The 14,526-nt window shown below is 43.1% G+C and overlaps 1 pseudogene; it reads right to left on the bottom strand.

The window, feature by feature from the left end:
* Positions 1-202: 202 nt before the first annotated feature.
* LOC105716071 (alpha-ketoglutarate-dependent dioxygenase FTO-like) lies at positions 203-6,321 on the bottom strand (annotated as a pseudogene).
* Between the last annotated feature and the right edge of the window lie 8,205 nt (positions 6,322-14,526).

Genomic DNA, 14,526 nt, shown 5'->3' on the forward strand with positions numbered 1-14,526 from the left:
AGGACACAGAATCCACACCCTTCCTGGGCGCTTGTCCCCAGACGTTCCTTCCCTCTACGCCCCGAGGGAAACCCCAGGGAGGGCCCCCAGAAATACTACAGGGGGAGAGCGCGGGTTGGAAGTCCCAGCGCCTGAGAACACGGTGCTGGCGCAGGGGTCAAGGCTTGGCTTTCCCATCTGGAAAATGGAAATGATTGCCTGGCTACTGAGGGCTGCGGTGCGCACCCAGCGGGAACGCGCGCGGGGGTCCCCGCAGGTCCGGATTCAGGGTGAGCCCCAGACCTGCAGCGTGCAGCCGGCAGACTCCGCGGCGGGCTCGGCGAGGCGCCGGGCCGCAGGGCCAGGGTTCAGTGCAGGACCCTGGGCCCTCCCCACCCGAGGCCAAGCAGAGCGGCCGCTGTCCTCTGCGCAGCGTCGCAGTGGACCCGGAGCCGCGTGCAGAGCTCCTTAGGCGTCTTGGGAACACACTCAGCTGGTACGCAGCTATGGGAGAAATTTGGCAGGTGTAGACACTGGCCTCAGTGTCCCAGCCCTCGGGAATCTCGGGGTGCTAATGATGACAGCCCAGTGTGAGAGGCTCTAACAGTTATCCTGGAGGTGAGGGGCTGGGGCGCTGGGCCTGGGCGTGCAGGTGTGAGGAAGGAGAAACCTGAGCGGGTGTGGAGGATGGAGAAGGGAATCTGGCACCTGCCTTTCTGCAGGACGCAGAATTCTTAGGAAGATTGGAGGAAGTAGAGTGGGAGCTGGGGGGTGGGGGAGGAGCAAAATGGCTCAGGCCTCTGACACCAGAATCCATACTTTAGAGTTTAAGAAACTAAACGCCTCCAAATCATGCCCTCACAGCCCGCCTGGCGTGGGCTGGTTTTCTCAGCATCCCAGACATAAAGACTCCCCTGGTGCAACTGAAAATCAAAACCCAGACAGATAAGAAGCCAGATTCCCCACTGAGACCCCTCCATTTCCTCTCTGCCACTATTTTCTTATTCATTTTTCTCTCTCCTTCTTTGTAGTTATTTGTCTAGCACAGTTTTAGCTGAGCACTTCTTTCTAGAATATCGTTTAGCACCCAAATAACTCACACCACCTTCATTTTTCTCATCTACAAGTAATCAGAGGAGACATAAACGATGACATATGAAACACTAAGGATCTGAGATGTGATAAGTTTGTTTTGAGTGCTAGTTAAGTAGAGGGATGGGTGAGTGGGTGGATGAAGGCATCAATGAATTCACACGAAAAGGCGAAAAAATGGATTTCAGCCCAACAGATGTTCTGTTACCATAGTGCAAAGGAAAGAATGATAGGTACTCTGTATTTTAACTGATATAATCAAATAATGTGAATTATTAAGGCCACAAGTAGAATTTTGGAGGTCTGGATTATCTGGAGTAACCCTCATCACAAGCTAAAGCACTGCTATGTTATCACCATCAAATATGCGCTCTGGTTTGTGCTATGTAGAGAAAATACCACGTCTGGTCTGCTCAATTGGCACGGCTCCTGACTCAGGCACCACTGGACTCCAATGTTCAGAAAACGGACTGTTCCCATGTTGTGAGTATTCTGGCACTGTTGAGTTGAAACCGTCTGGAATCCTTCTGGATATTGACTGTTGGGCCCCTTGTAGTTTCTGGAATTTACCTGCTTCCAGGAGCCACCTCTCTCCTCTGCACACAGGAGCTCGTCTGCATTAAAGAATCAGAAGCAAATAGCATCTACCCTAGGATTCACGCTCAGAGGATCTGTCTCCTTGCTGGTGTCTTGCCCTGGCCTCCCCCGGGTGCTGTTTGCCTGCCCAGGTCACTGAGACCAGCAGATCCTTCTACGCTTTGCTGAACCTGGCTGGTAATAGCTATCTGACCCTTCAATTCTTCCATACATTGAACTAGTTGCTCCAGGGAATCCCTTTCCTGGCCCACCGTGTTCTGTCTCTGCCTCTCTGTCTCTCCCTCTTTGTCTCTCTCATAATTCAGCAAATATTTTAAAATGAATAGCTTTATATGAGCAAAGGGGCTAGATCATGAACTGCTCTGGTTATTTGGAAATCTAGGTTCTGGTCCTGCTATCTCTTTAACTTGAGTTATTTACAAGTCTGTTTAAAAGTTTCTAGACATACATTAGTTTGTTTTTTTTTGGCTATCATTTTGTTTTTCACTTCTAATGGTATTGCATTGTGGTGAGAGAAGATAGTCTGTGTTGTATTACTTTTGGGTGGGAGATGTGTTAAGATTTCCTTTGCAGCTTAGCTTATGGTCAATTTTTGTGAATATGTATTTTCTGCTTAGAATGAAGTTCTGAAAATCAAACTAAATGACTTATGCAGGTAGAAAAATGTAATGTATATTTCAGCTCATGAAAACTGATTACTTAAATGTAAGTAATATTTTGATAAGCTCATGAAAATTAAGAAAAAAAGAATGTAGTTCTGCATCTTTCTATTAGGTCAAGCTATTATGTTACTCAAATAGTCTTGGTCCTTATTTTTTAAAGTGCTTACTATTTTGTTTTCCAAGAGAGATATGTTAAAGTCTAACACTGATTTTTTTGGTCAATTTCTCCTTTTTTTTTTTTTTGAGACTGGGTCTCACTCTGTGCCCGGGCTGGAGTGTAGCGGTGCAATCTCAGCCTCAACCTCTCTGGGCTCACATGATCCTCCTACTTCAGTCCTCCCTGTAGCTGGGACTACAGGCTCGCGCCACCATGCTGAGCTACTTTTTGTAATTTTTTTTTTTTTTTTTTTTTTTTTTTTTTTGTAGAGATGGGATTTCACCATGTTGCCCAGGCTGGTCTCGAACTCCTGGGCTCAAGCAATCCTCCCTGTAATCATAAAGTGCTGGGATTACAGTGGTGAGCCACTGTACCCAGCCTTTCCTTATTGTTTAACAACTTTTGCTTTACATATTCTGAAAGTATGTCGTTAGATGAAAACATGCTCACAACTAATTTATCTTCTTGTTGTAGTGTTTCTTTTATCTCTAAGAAATATTTCCTCTTAGTTTCTTTTCAATTTGACTTCAACTTTGATATTAATATTGCTACACCCACTTTGTGTTAGTATTTTCCAGATATGGTAAGCTGATAAAAAAGATGACACAATAACCTCTTCCCTTCCTGAATCCATACCCCATTGCCATGTGACTTTGCCACTCTTCCATTAAAAGGGGAAGTTGGCCGGGTGCAATGACTCACGCCAGCACTTTGGGAGGCCGAGGTGGACGGATCACAAGGTCAGGAGTTCAAGACCAGCCCAACCAACATGGTGAAACCCTGTCTCTACTAAAAATACAAAAATTAGCCAGGTGTGGTTGGTGCGCACCTGTAATCCTAGCTACTCAGGAGGCTGAGGCAGGAGAACCACTTGAACCTGGAAGGTGGAGGTTGCAGTGAGCTGAGATTGCACCACTGCACTCCAGCCTGGGCGACAGAGCAAGACTCCATCTCAAAAAAAAAAAAAAAAGGGACCATTTCCTCATTCAACCATTCAACCATTTCCTCATTGAATGGTTAAACCATTCAATGGTTGAACCCCCATTCAACCATTTCCTCATTGGTTGAATCATGGTTGGCACTGTGACTTGTGAATACAGAAGGCAGCAGAACTGATGCTATGGGACATCTGAGTGTAGTTCTCACCAGGTCTGCCAGCTGCTGATCTCATCACCTGGAATGCTGCTGCCACCACATACAGAAGCCTGGGTTAGTGTCCTGGAGGGTGAGAGACCACGTAGAGGGTGAGGCCGGCCAACAGCCTGCACCAGCTGTGTGAGACCATCTGAGATGACTATAGTTGCACGAGTGACTCCAGGGGAGACAGGCAGAGACTTGCCCAGCTGTCTTATTTGTTACTTTAAGCCATTAAATTTTTTTTTAAGATTAAAAAAGTTAGTTTAGGCAGAAATAGTATGTAAATAATTATACAAATATTGCATGGATATGACCAAAACCTTGAAGCTGATGTGCAGTGAGCTAAAATTTGGAAAATGCTTAATGAGAGAATGGCCTAAAGAGCTATTCCGTGCTCTGAACTCCCCAAAGGCAAAGACCAAGATTTATCCACCTCCAGTATCTCCCCTGGAACCTTACACAGTGGACTCTCTACAAATACCGAATTGAGAATTCACTCATTATAAACACTGGGCGTCAGCTCTGGTTCTTCCAGGCTCCAAAACTAACATATAAGCAGATTTCTCCAGGTAGATAGGAATGAAGTAAACCCCAAAGAATCAGGAACTAGAGCCAAGTAAAGAATAAATCCCAAGAAGCTTTGAGTAAAAAAGGATACTGTTTGCACACTGCATATGGGAAAACAAGTAGAAAGCCCAAAAACAAAATAAAAACTTAACAGCAAAGAAGAAATAAACAAAGCCCCACAAATTCTACAGCTTACATTAGCCTAACCACAGCTGAGATATGGCTTCCCAAAAAACTAAATGACAAGTTGAGAGAAAGGCTCCGTTGTCAGTCAGGTCAGCTGTTCCTGAGAAGAAACTAAATTCAGAACTAGACAAAACTCTCCCACTACTAAAAACGTATATAGTCAGGGAAGTAGTTTTTCAAGTGATACTAATAAGTTGACTCGGGTGATTTAATAGCTTTCATGAAGAATTCTGAGAATTGGTTAGTGTATTTGAGGAACTCCACAACCACTTAGAATAAAAAGAAAAGCAACTTTTTAAGATTTAGCAGTATCTCAAAAAAGAAAAACCTAGTTACCCGTTCTCATAAAGAAGTTTCACTATTAATATGAAATACTCCAAAAGTTTAGTTCATAAGACATATTCAAAATATATACCCAAGAATCTAAATTTAGATGCTAGAGTAGCAATATAATTTTGATTCTCCAAAGATTACCAAGCATGAAATAGCAGTCTCCTTGGTGAAGGGGTATTGCCAAACCAGGTGTCTCTACGCCCATGAGATCTTAACACCAACATGCCAAGTATCAGGATCTGTACCTTCCTCACTTGCCTCTGCGGGGCCTGTCCACCAGATTCTCAGCGTGATGCCAGCTCACTGCCATTTTCCCCATGCCAAAATAAGGTTTCTCTTTCAGGTGTGGCATTTTCGGAGGATCCATGAAATTCAGCAAAGTTACGTTGTATGCTGCTCTGCTCTTTATGTCCACTTCATCTTGTCCATCATAGGATGACCCTATGTCAGCACCGGGGAAATCTGCAGCCAAACACACTGGCACAGCATCCTCATTAGCCTTCTCTTTGGCAGCGAGTTCTTCCGAAGCCTGGATTATTTCTGTCTGCAGGTAGTCATTAAACTTGAGGAAGGTCTGACAAGCAGCAGCTATTTCAGCCTTGCTTTATTTTATTTTATTTTATTTTTTGAGACTCTCAATCTGTCACCCAGGCTGGAGTGCAGTGGTGCTATCTTGGCTCACTGCAGCCTCCACCTCCTGGGTTGAAGCGATCCTCCTGCCTCAGCCTCCCAAGTAGCTGGGACTGCAGGCACATGCCACCATGCTAATTTTTGTATTTTTGTATTTTTTTTTTTTTTGAGATGGAGTTTCGCTCTTGTTACCCAGGCTGGGGTGCAATGGCGTGATCTCGGCTCACCGCAACCTCCACCTCCTGGGTTCAAGCAATTCTCCTGCCTCAGCCTCCTGAGTAGCTGGGACTACAGGCATGTACCACCATGCTCGGCTAATTTTTTTTTTCTATATGTTTAGTAGAGACGGGGTTTCACCATGTTGACCAGGATGGTCTCGATCTCTTGACCTCGTGATCCACCCGCCTCGGCCTCCCAAAGTGCTGGGATTATAGGCGTGAGCCACCGCGCCTGGCCTGTATTTTTTTTTTTTTAGTGGAGATGAGGTTTCACCCTGTTGGCCAGGCTGGTCTGGAACTCCTGGCCTCAAGTGATCTGCCCACCTCAGCCTCCCAAAGTGCTGGGATTACAGGTGTGAGCCACTGCACCTGACCCTGGGTGTATTTTATATTAGACCCTTTCACTGGCCAGAGTACCACAAAGAACCTAGTGTTCAGATACTTGCAGGCGCAGCCTGGATTACCAATGAGGATGGGAGATACCAGAGTGAGCATATCTTTGCCTTGGATCCTAACCAGGTCCTGAAATAAGCAGCCATGCTTGTGCAGTGTGAGAAAAGCTTCTTGAGCCTCTTTATGGAGCTCCTCGGAAACACTGCCGGCTTCTTGGAGCATTAGTTTAGGATATTTCAGCTGCCACTGCTGATATAATTCATTATCTTTGTGGTTCAGATAAGGAAGCCAAGTGTCTTTAAACTCTTCAAAAAGCCTTAGTTTCTTAGGGTTTGCACTCTTGTTCCTCGGCAGTTGGTGTGTGCTTCATGCTGCCACTAAAGCCACCTGCCTAAGTCATTAAGGTTTGTTTATTATTTGTTTGTTTGTTTGTTTTTTTGAGACAGAATCTTGCTCTGTCACCCAGGCTGAAGTGCAGTGGCATGATCTTGGCTCACTGCAACCTCTGCCTCCCAGGTTCAAGTAATTTTACTGTTTCAGCCTCCCGAGTAACTGGGATTACAGGTGTGTGACATCACACCTGGCTAATTTTGTATTTTTAGTAGAGATGGGATTTCACCATGTTGGCCAGCCTGTCCTCGAACTCCTGACCTCAAGTGATCCATGCACCTCAGCCTCCCAAAGTGCTGGGATTATAGGCGTGAGCCACTGCACCTGGCCCTAAGTCATTAAGTTTTAAGGGTGGTTTGTTCACTGCAGTAGATAACCGAGACAACAGGTATATGTTTTTCATGTGTCATTTTGTTTTAGATACACCTTTCATGAAGGGAACCTAGCTGGAATTTTAAAAATCCAATCTCTATGTTATGTGTTTAGTAGTCACTGGATTCAACCCTTTCATATCTATTTAATTATTGCTTCATTTGTACTTATTTCTGACATCTTCTTTTGGGTTTTCTAATTATCATGCTGTGTTAGTTTCCTATAGCTGCTGTTATAAATTACCACAGGCCCAGCACGGTGGCTCGCACTTATAATCCCAGCACTTCGGGAGGCCAAGAAGGAAGGATGGCCTGAGGCCTGGGGTTTGAGACCAGCCTGGGCAATATAGCCAGACCTTGTCTCTACAATAAAATAAAATAAGTTTAAAAAATCAGAAACTTAGTGGCTTAAAACAACACAAATGTATTGTCTTATAGTTCTGAAGGTCAGAAGTCTGAATGGGTCTTAGGAGCTAAATCAAGGTATTGTCAGAGCTGCATTATTTCTGAGAACTCAAGAAGAAAATCTGTTCTCTTGTGTTTTCCACCTTCTAAAAGCCACCTGCTTTTCTTGGCTCACAGGGTGCCTTCCTTCTCCATTAAAACACATCATTTCATCCCCTGTTTTTGTTGTCACATTTCCTCTCTAACTCTCCAGCCACCCTCTTTCCCTTGTAGGAATCCTTGTGATTACATTGAGCCCACCCAGATAATCCAGGATAATCTCTTCATCAACCTACTTAATCACATCTCAACATCTCTTTTGTTTTGTAAGGTGATATACTCACAGATTCTGGGGATTAGGACAGGAAATTTTTGGAAAGAACCGGCAGGATTATTTCATCTACCACACATCCCTTTTCCTTGTTTCTTTTCTTATTCTCTTTTTTGGTTTTCTAATCTATCAAGATGCTCATGGCTACAAAGTAACAGAGATCTTAGTTAAACAATGGTATAATAAACAGACTAAAGGCTCGCACAACTGGATACACAGGAGAGTGAGACTGTGACTCAGCAGCGCAATCATGGACCCTGGTTCTTTCCATGCCTCCCATGTTCAGGTACTTGAGTGGCCAAGGGATGAGGCAGGAAGCTTCCTTATTCACACACACTGAGAGAAAGAGTTGAGTACCCATCACTTTCCCTTTGGACCAGGTTTCACAAGCTCGGCACTATTATTATTATTATTATTAGTAGTAGTAGTAGTAGTAGTAGTAGGGGTAGGGGTCTTACTCTGGAGCTCTCTCACTCTGTTGCTCCAGGCTGGAGTGCAGTGGTGCAATGACAGCTCACTGCAACCTTGAACTCCTGAGCTCAAGCGATCCTCTTGCCTCAGCCTCCCAAGCAGCTGGGACTACAGGTGCACACTACCACACTGGACTCATTTTTAAATTTTTTGTAGAGATAGGGCCTCAATATGCTGCCCAAGCTAGTCTCAAAGTCCTGGGCTCAAGCCATTTTCCCACGTTGGCCTCTTAAAGTGTTGGGATTACAGGTATGAACCACTGAGCCCTGCCTCCCTTAGCAGTTATTAAATCTACCTTGCAGTGTTCCCAGTACCTGCAGAATTAGTTTTAAAGTGACCGAATCAGAGATGCCAGTGCAGATGCTGGAGCCCTTCCTTAGAAGTCTGAGTTTCAATTATGCAGCGGGCACTTCCTCCAACCTCTAAGCTTTAGTGATTAAACGTCTCCCTTTGTTCTCAGCCGAAGAGTGGGTAGCTGCTTCTTGCAGTTGCTAACTTATGTGATAGGGCAGGTTTGTTTGTTTTTGACTTTTCAGTTATCTAGTTAATAACCGTAAACCTAGTTAACAATTCTCCATATTACATTCTCTCTGTTAAATAATTGGTATAGTTTCTGTCCCCTGACTGATATATCTTTATAAGCTTAATTCTCTATTACAATACATTTGTTTATGGTTGTGATTTGCACTTCTGGGAGGATCAGGATCAGTTTTATCCTGATCTTAGAACCTAACCTATTGGTCCCCCAATACACTGCCTCCTTAATGTAATCAAAATTGGCTGTTGGCCCTGGGATGGAGCCAGCTACCACAGCTAAGACCCTGCCGGGCAGGGCAGGGCAGAACAGGGCAGCGGAGGAGGCCCCTCAGCTGGCCGTGCTCAGTGTCAGGTCCTCAGGGCTCTCTGCAAACAGAACTGGAAGTTTGTTTCCCTTTTACCCTGCAGGCAGAAGCTCCCTCTGGGAGAAATTCATAGGCCAGCTGTGTGCTGAGATTTCAGTTTAGTTTATATATCCTTCTACATTTCCATTTTCCCCTGCTACAGGGCCAGTTGGGCCACCCTCCCTCCCTGTCTTCCCTCCCTCCTTTCTCCCATGAAGACATTTTTCAGCTCCCTCGTCCTCTTTCTCCTTTTTGCCAGGGGCCATTAAATGCTACCTCCTTCAAATCTCTGTGTTAGTGTCCTCCTCCCAGCCCCCATAGCCCCTGGCATTTCCCTCATTCTTCCTGGCATGGATCCTCCATGCCTTGGATGGGAGTAGGCATGCATGGGTTCTTATGAGTCCTGGGTACTTTGAGCAGTGACCAAGCTTGGCATTTCTTACTGCCCAGGTGTCATGGAGGAATTCATACTTGCTACCTACAGATAAGGAAACAGAAAATCAATGACTGACCCAAAGGCATTTAGCTACTCCTGCAACTTAATTTAAAAAAGACCAAAATTGCAGACCCCGAGGCAGGAGAATTGCTTGAACCTGGGAAGCGGAAGTTGCAGTGAGCCAAGATGGCACCATGCACTCCAGCCTGGGTGACAGAGTGAGACTCTGTCTCAAAAAGAAAATAAAGAAATAAAGTCAACTTAAGAATGTGAAATTCTGACCAACTTCTGACTATTTTCCAAAAGATACTGTGAAATCCTAGTGAGGAAATCAGAAAAAGCTATAGAAAAATCGACAAATTTTGTACATGAACAATATAAATTGTGTATACTGTATTACCTAATACCAAACTAAACAAGATTCAGAATTGATGATAGTATAAGAACTAGCTCATGTAAAATAAGATGACATTGTTATATTGCTAGGCTCAAAAATTGGTCCTCAGTATATCCCTTTTGATAAATGATCTTAAGTAAATGACTCAAAACTAAGGCCCTGTCACTTATGTTTAATTGTTACAAAGCAAAAGAAGTTTTTTCAAATAATAATGTTTAACAATTGTATAGCAATTCTTCTTTGTATTTTTATGGTACCCACGACGAAAAGCCTTCGAAGGTAGAAGGATTACACCAATGGAAAGAGACTCTGGGTTGCAGCCCGTTCTGGGTGGGGACCCCGGGAGGTGTGGAGAGGCTGGTGGAATTAATGCTTGGAATCCAGTCACAAGAGCCAACTGGGAAAGACACACTATCAGCTGATTAACGCGATTACAGTACCCGACCCAGCTGAGGAGTCAATTGCAAAACTCAAAACTGCAATCAATGCATTGACTGTATCTGTTGGGACCATATGGGAGGGTCAAAAAGCAATCAACTGCCGATTAGACCGGTTGGAGGAACTCAAACACATAGTAATGACGAATCAAGAGACATTACTTCATGCAATAGATGAAGTTGATCGGAAAGTTAAATTTATCAACGCTAGACCTACTATAGGGGAACTTTCCCCAGTGCCATCAGCACCCCTACCTCCGGCACAAACTGCAAGCAATCCATATCCAGTTGCTGAACTTGCAACACTGGGAAGATCTTCTTATCTAGCTACATAATCGTTTCAAAAAAAAGAGAGAGGGAAGACCCCCTTGGTGAAATATAGTGACTCTTCACTGCCACTGCCACCATCAAATGGGTTTTTAGAGCTTTGAAACACAATCTTTGTAAATTAATCAAAACTTCCCTGTGACCTACCTGCCTTCTACCCATACCGGAATTTGACCACTGCTACCCTAAAAGGCAAGATGGGCTTTGATATAGAACGACTGCTTCCTCTTTAACAGGAGATGCTACACATCTCTGTGGGTAATTTAAGTTGGACTTTTGACTCTAAAACAGCTATAATTCAAGAAAGTTAAAATCCTAATGGAGCTAAAGAATCTTGACTGACTGTTGCCTTTGATGTCCAAATAAGGGACTATTGTGAGTACTTAATGCTACACTTACTATAAGAATGGTAATGTTTGTTATCTTTCTCCTGGGCTGGATAGTGGACTATATTTTATTATAGGCTTCAAAAAGCATCTGTACGGCATAACTGTTCATATTAATAACTTAATAAATAAATAGTATATGAAGCTATTAAAAAATTTTATATATCAAAAAAAAGACCAAAATTTAAAAACAAAAAGGAAGACAAATAAAAATCAACAAAATAACTGGCAAAAGGTTTGAACAACCATTTTATAAAGATATACAGATGACGACCAATAAGCTCACACAAAAAATTGCTCAACACCATTAGTTTTCAGAGATACAAATTAAATATACAATGAGATACTATTACACACCCAGTAGAATGGCTAAAATTGAAGACTGACAACACTGAGCATTGTGAGGATGTAAAACAATTAGAACTCCCAACATTACTGGTGGGAGTATAAAGTGGCACAACTATGTTGGAAAAAAAAAAGAGTTCCATAGTTTCTTATAAAATCAAACATAGGGGACGAGTTCTGTGGCTCATGTCTGTAATCCCAGCATTTTGGGAGGCTGAGGTGGGTAGATCCCTTAAGGCCAGTAGTTCATGACAAGCCTGGGAAACGTAGCAAGACCTCATCTCTAATTAAAAAAAAAAAATCAGGCTGGGGGCGGTGGCTTACACCTGTAATCCCAGCACTTTGGAAGGCTGAGGTGGGCAGATCACAAGGTCAGCAGATTGAGACCGTCCTGGTCAACATGGTGAAACCCTGTCTCAAAAAAAAAAAAAAAAAGGTTGGTTGACAGTGGTGGCTATGGCATGCCTGTAGTACCATCTACTGGGGAGGCTGAGGCAGGAGGATTGCATGAGCCCAGGAGTTTGAGGTTGCCGTGAGCTATGATCACATCATTGCACTTTAGTCTGGGCAACAGAGATAGACCCTGTCTCAAAACCAAACCACCAAACATAGGACCGTTATCAAAATTAAAAACTTATGTGCATCCAAGGACACTATCAAGAGAGTGAAAAGGCAAGCTACAAAATGGGAGAAACTATTTGCAAATCATGTATCTGATAAGGGTTAATATCTAGAATATAAAACAACTCCCCAAACCCAACAACAAAAAAACAAGCAACACAATTTTTAAAATAGGCAAAGAACTTGATAGACATTTCTGCAAAGGAGCTATATAAATGGCTGATAAACCCATAAAAAGATGCTCACATCACTAATCGGTAGGGAAGCGCAAATCAAAGCTGCAGTGAGATACTGCTTCGTTTCATTAGGATGGCTTTTATAAAAACAACAGCAACAACAACAAAACACGAAACGGCAAGTGTTGAGGAAGATGTGGAACCTGGTGCATTGTTACTGAGAATGTAAAAATGGCACAGCTGCTATGGAAAACAGTAGGGTAGCTTATCAAAAAACTGAACGTAGAATTAACTGTATCTTCCAGCAATTCCACTTTCAGATATATACCTAAGAGAACTGAAAGCAGGGACTCAAACAGATATTTGTACACCAATGTTAGTAGCAACATTATTCACAATAACTAAAAGATGGAAACAACCCAACGTCCACTGACAGATGAATGTATAAATAAAATGCAGTATAGCATATAGTGAATAGTATTCAGCCTTAAGAAGAAATGAAGTTTTGATAGATGGTACAACATACATAAACCTTAAAAATATTATGTTAAGTGAAATAAACCACACACAAAAGAACAAATATTGCATGATTCCACTTTTATGAATACTTAGAATAGTCAAATTTGTCAAGATTGAAGGTAAAATAGTGGTTATTGGGCTTGGGAGAGAAGAATGGTGAACTGTTGTTTAATGGGTCTGGGGTTTCAGTTGAGATGAGAAAAAAGTTGAGGAGATGAATAGTGGAGACAGTTGTACAACAATGAAAATGTATTTAATGCTACTGAATCACACACTTGAAAAGGGTTAAAATGGTAAATTTTATGTTCTGTATATTTTATCACAATAATAAAAAAAAATAGCTAGGCTTGGTGGGTGGCTCACACCTATAATCCTAGCACTTAAGGAGGCTGAACCTAGCGGATCACTTGAGGTCAGGAGTTTGAGACCAGTCTGGCCAACATGGTGAAACCCTGTCTCTAATAAAAAAAAAAACAAAACAAAATCAAACCAAAACAAAACAACACAAAAATTAGCTGGGCTTGGTGGCATGTGTCTGTAATCCCAGCTACTCGGGAGGCTGAGGCAGGAGACTCACTTGAACCTGGGAGGCAGAGGTTGCAATGAGCTGAGATTGCGCCACTGCACTCCAGCCTGGGCGACAGAGCGAGACTCTGTCTCGAAGAAAAGAAAAGAAAAGAAAAAAAACAACAATAGTGGCGATGGTTGCATAACATTGTGAATGTGCTAAATGCCACCGAATTGTACAATTTAAAAATGGTCAGTTTTATATTATGTGTAATTTACCACAATAAAAATGTTTAAAACAAAGGAACTATACATAAACATACCTTATGACCCAGCAATTCCATTTCTATATTTATCCAAGAGAAATAAAAATAAAAATACTTGTACACATATGCTCCTAGCAGCTTGTAATAGCCCCACAAGGAAAGAGCCTAGGATGTCCATCAGTAGGAGGATGGCTCAGCCAACTGTGGTAGATGTGATCAATGGACAGCTATTGAAGTCACTCGACCAGTTGGTTGAGCGGAAACATGAACGTAGGTTGTTTTACTCCAGTTCCTTGTCTTTCTTCAGCCCCACAAGGTGGGCTTTCCTACTTGCCCCAAAATTTTGACCTAAGGAACATCTTGAGTGTTACTGAAACTCTTTCGTCCTCTCACAGGAAAGTTCCCATCATCATCTATGCTGTGGCCTCCAAGACTTTTATCTGGTCCAATAGGTTTGGGTCCATCCCTTGCCAGGATCGACAGAGGAACCCTCCCCATTCCTCAGCAGTGGGGAATCTAGGCACGGGGACACCCAGCATGCCTGGGTCGTGGTTTTCACCTCTCTAGGGGTCATAGTTCTAACTGGCTTTCCCATATTTCAAGTTGGAACGCTTTGGCCACCATCACATTGGCTTCTGTGTGCCTGACCAGAGCCTCTCTTGTGGGTGACCCCGAGAGGCACAGTTGTCAAGGCCAGGCACACTCACTGTTCTCCAGGTGGCAAAATGAGCCATCTACTCCGTATAGTTTGAGGGCATGGACTCTTCAGTTGCACAATCTGTATTTGAATCTTAGCTTTACCATGTGCTCTGGTAAACTGCATAACCTCACTGTGCTGCATGTTCCTCATCGGTAAAAGGAAATGAGAATGCTACTTGTTTCATGGAATTGCTGTGAGGATGAAATTGCTTCATAGGGTGTCAAGTTCTTGGAGCGGTGCCTAGCACATGGTAAGCACTATGTAAGTGTGTTATTTTTACCCACCAACCACCATCTTCTCCGTGTTCTTTGAAGGATGTTGTTCTCCAACAAGTGAAAAGAAATAATTAGTGCATCCTGTATCAGTCAGGATTCAGACACACCAGTACTTTCAACAGGCAAAATTTAATGTAAAAAATTATGAACTAGTAAAGGAGGGTTCATTACTAAGAAGGGTAAGTGGAACTCTAGATAATTCAGGAATAACAAAGGGAGCAGCCACTACCTCTGGGGCTGTCAAAGGGAACCCAAGGAAGCAACAAACTCTCCCTCCCCGCCAAGGCCGAGATTC

The sequence above is a fragment of the Aotus nancymaae genome, unplaced genomic scaffold, assembly GCF_030222135.1.
Source record: "Aotus nancymaae isolate 86718 unplaced genomic scaffold, 86718_ANA_hifiasm-v0.15.2.pri h1tg000057l, whole genome shotgun sequence".
Taxonomy (NCBI): Eukaryota; Metazoa; Chordata; class Mammalia; order Primates; family Aotidae; genus Aotus; species Aotus nancymaae.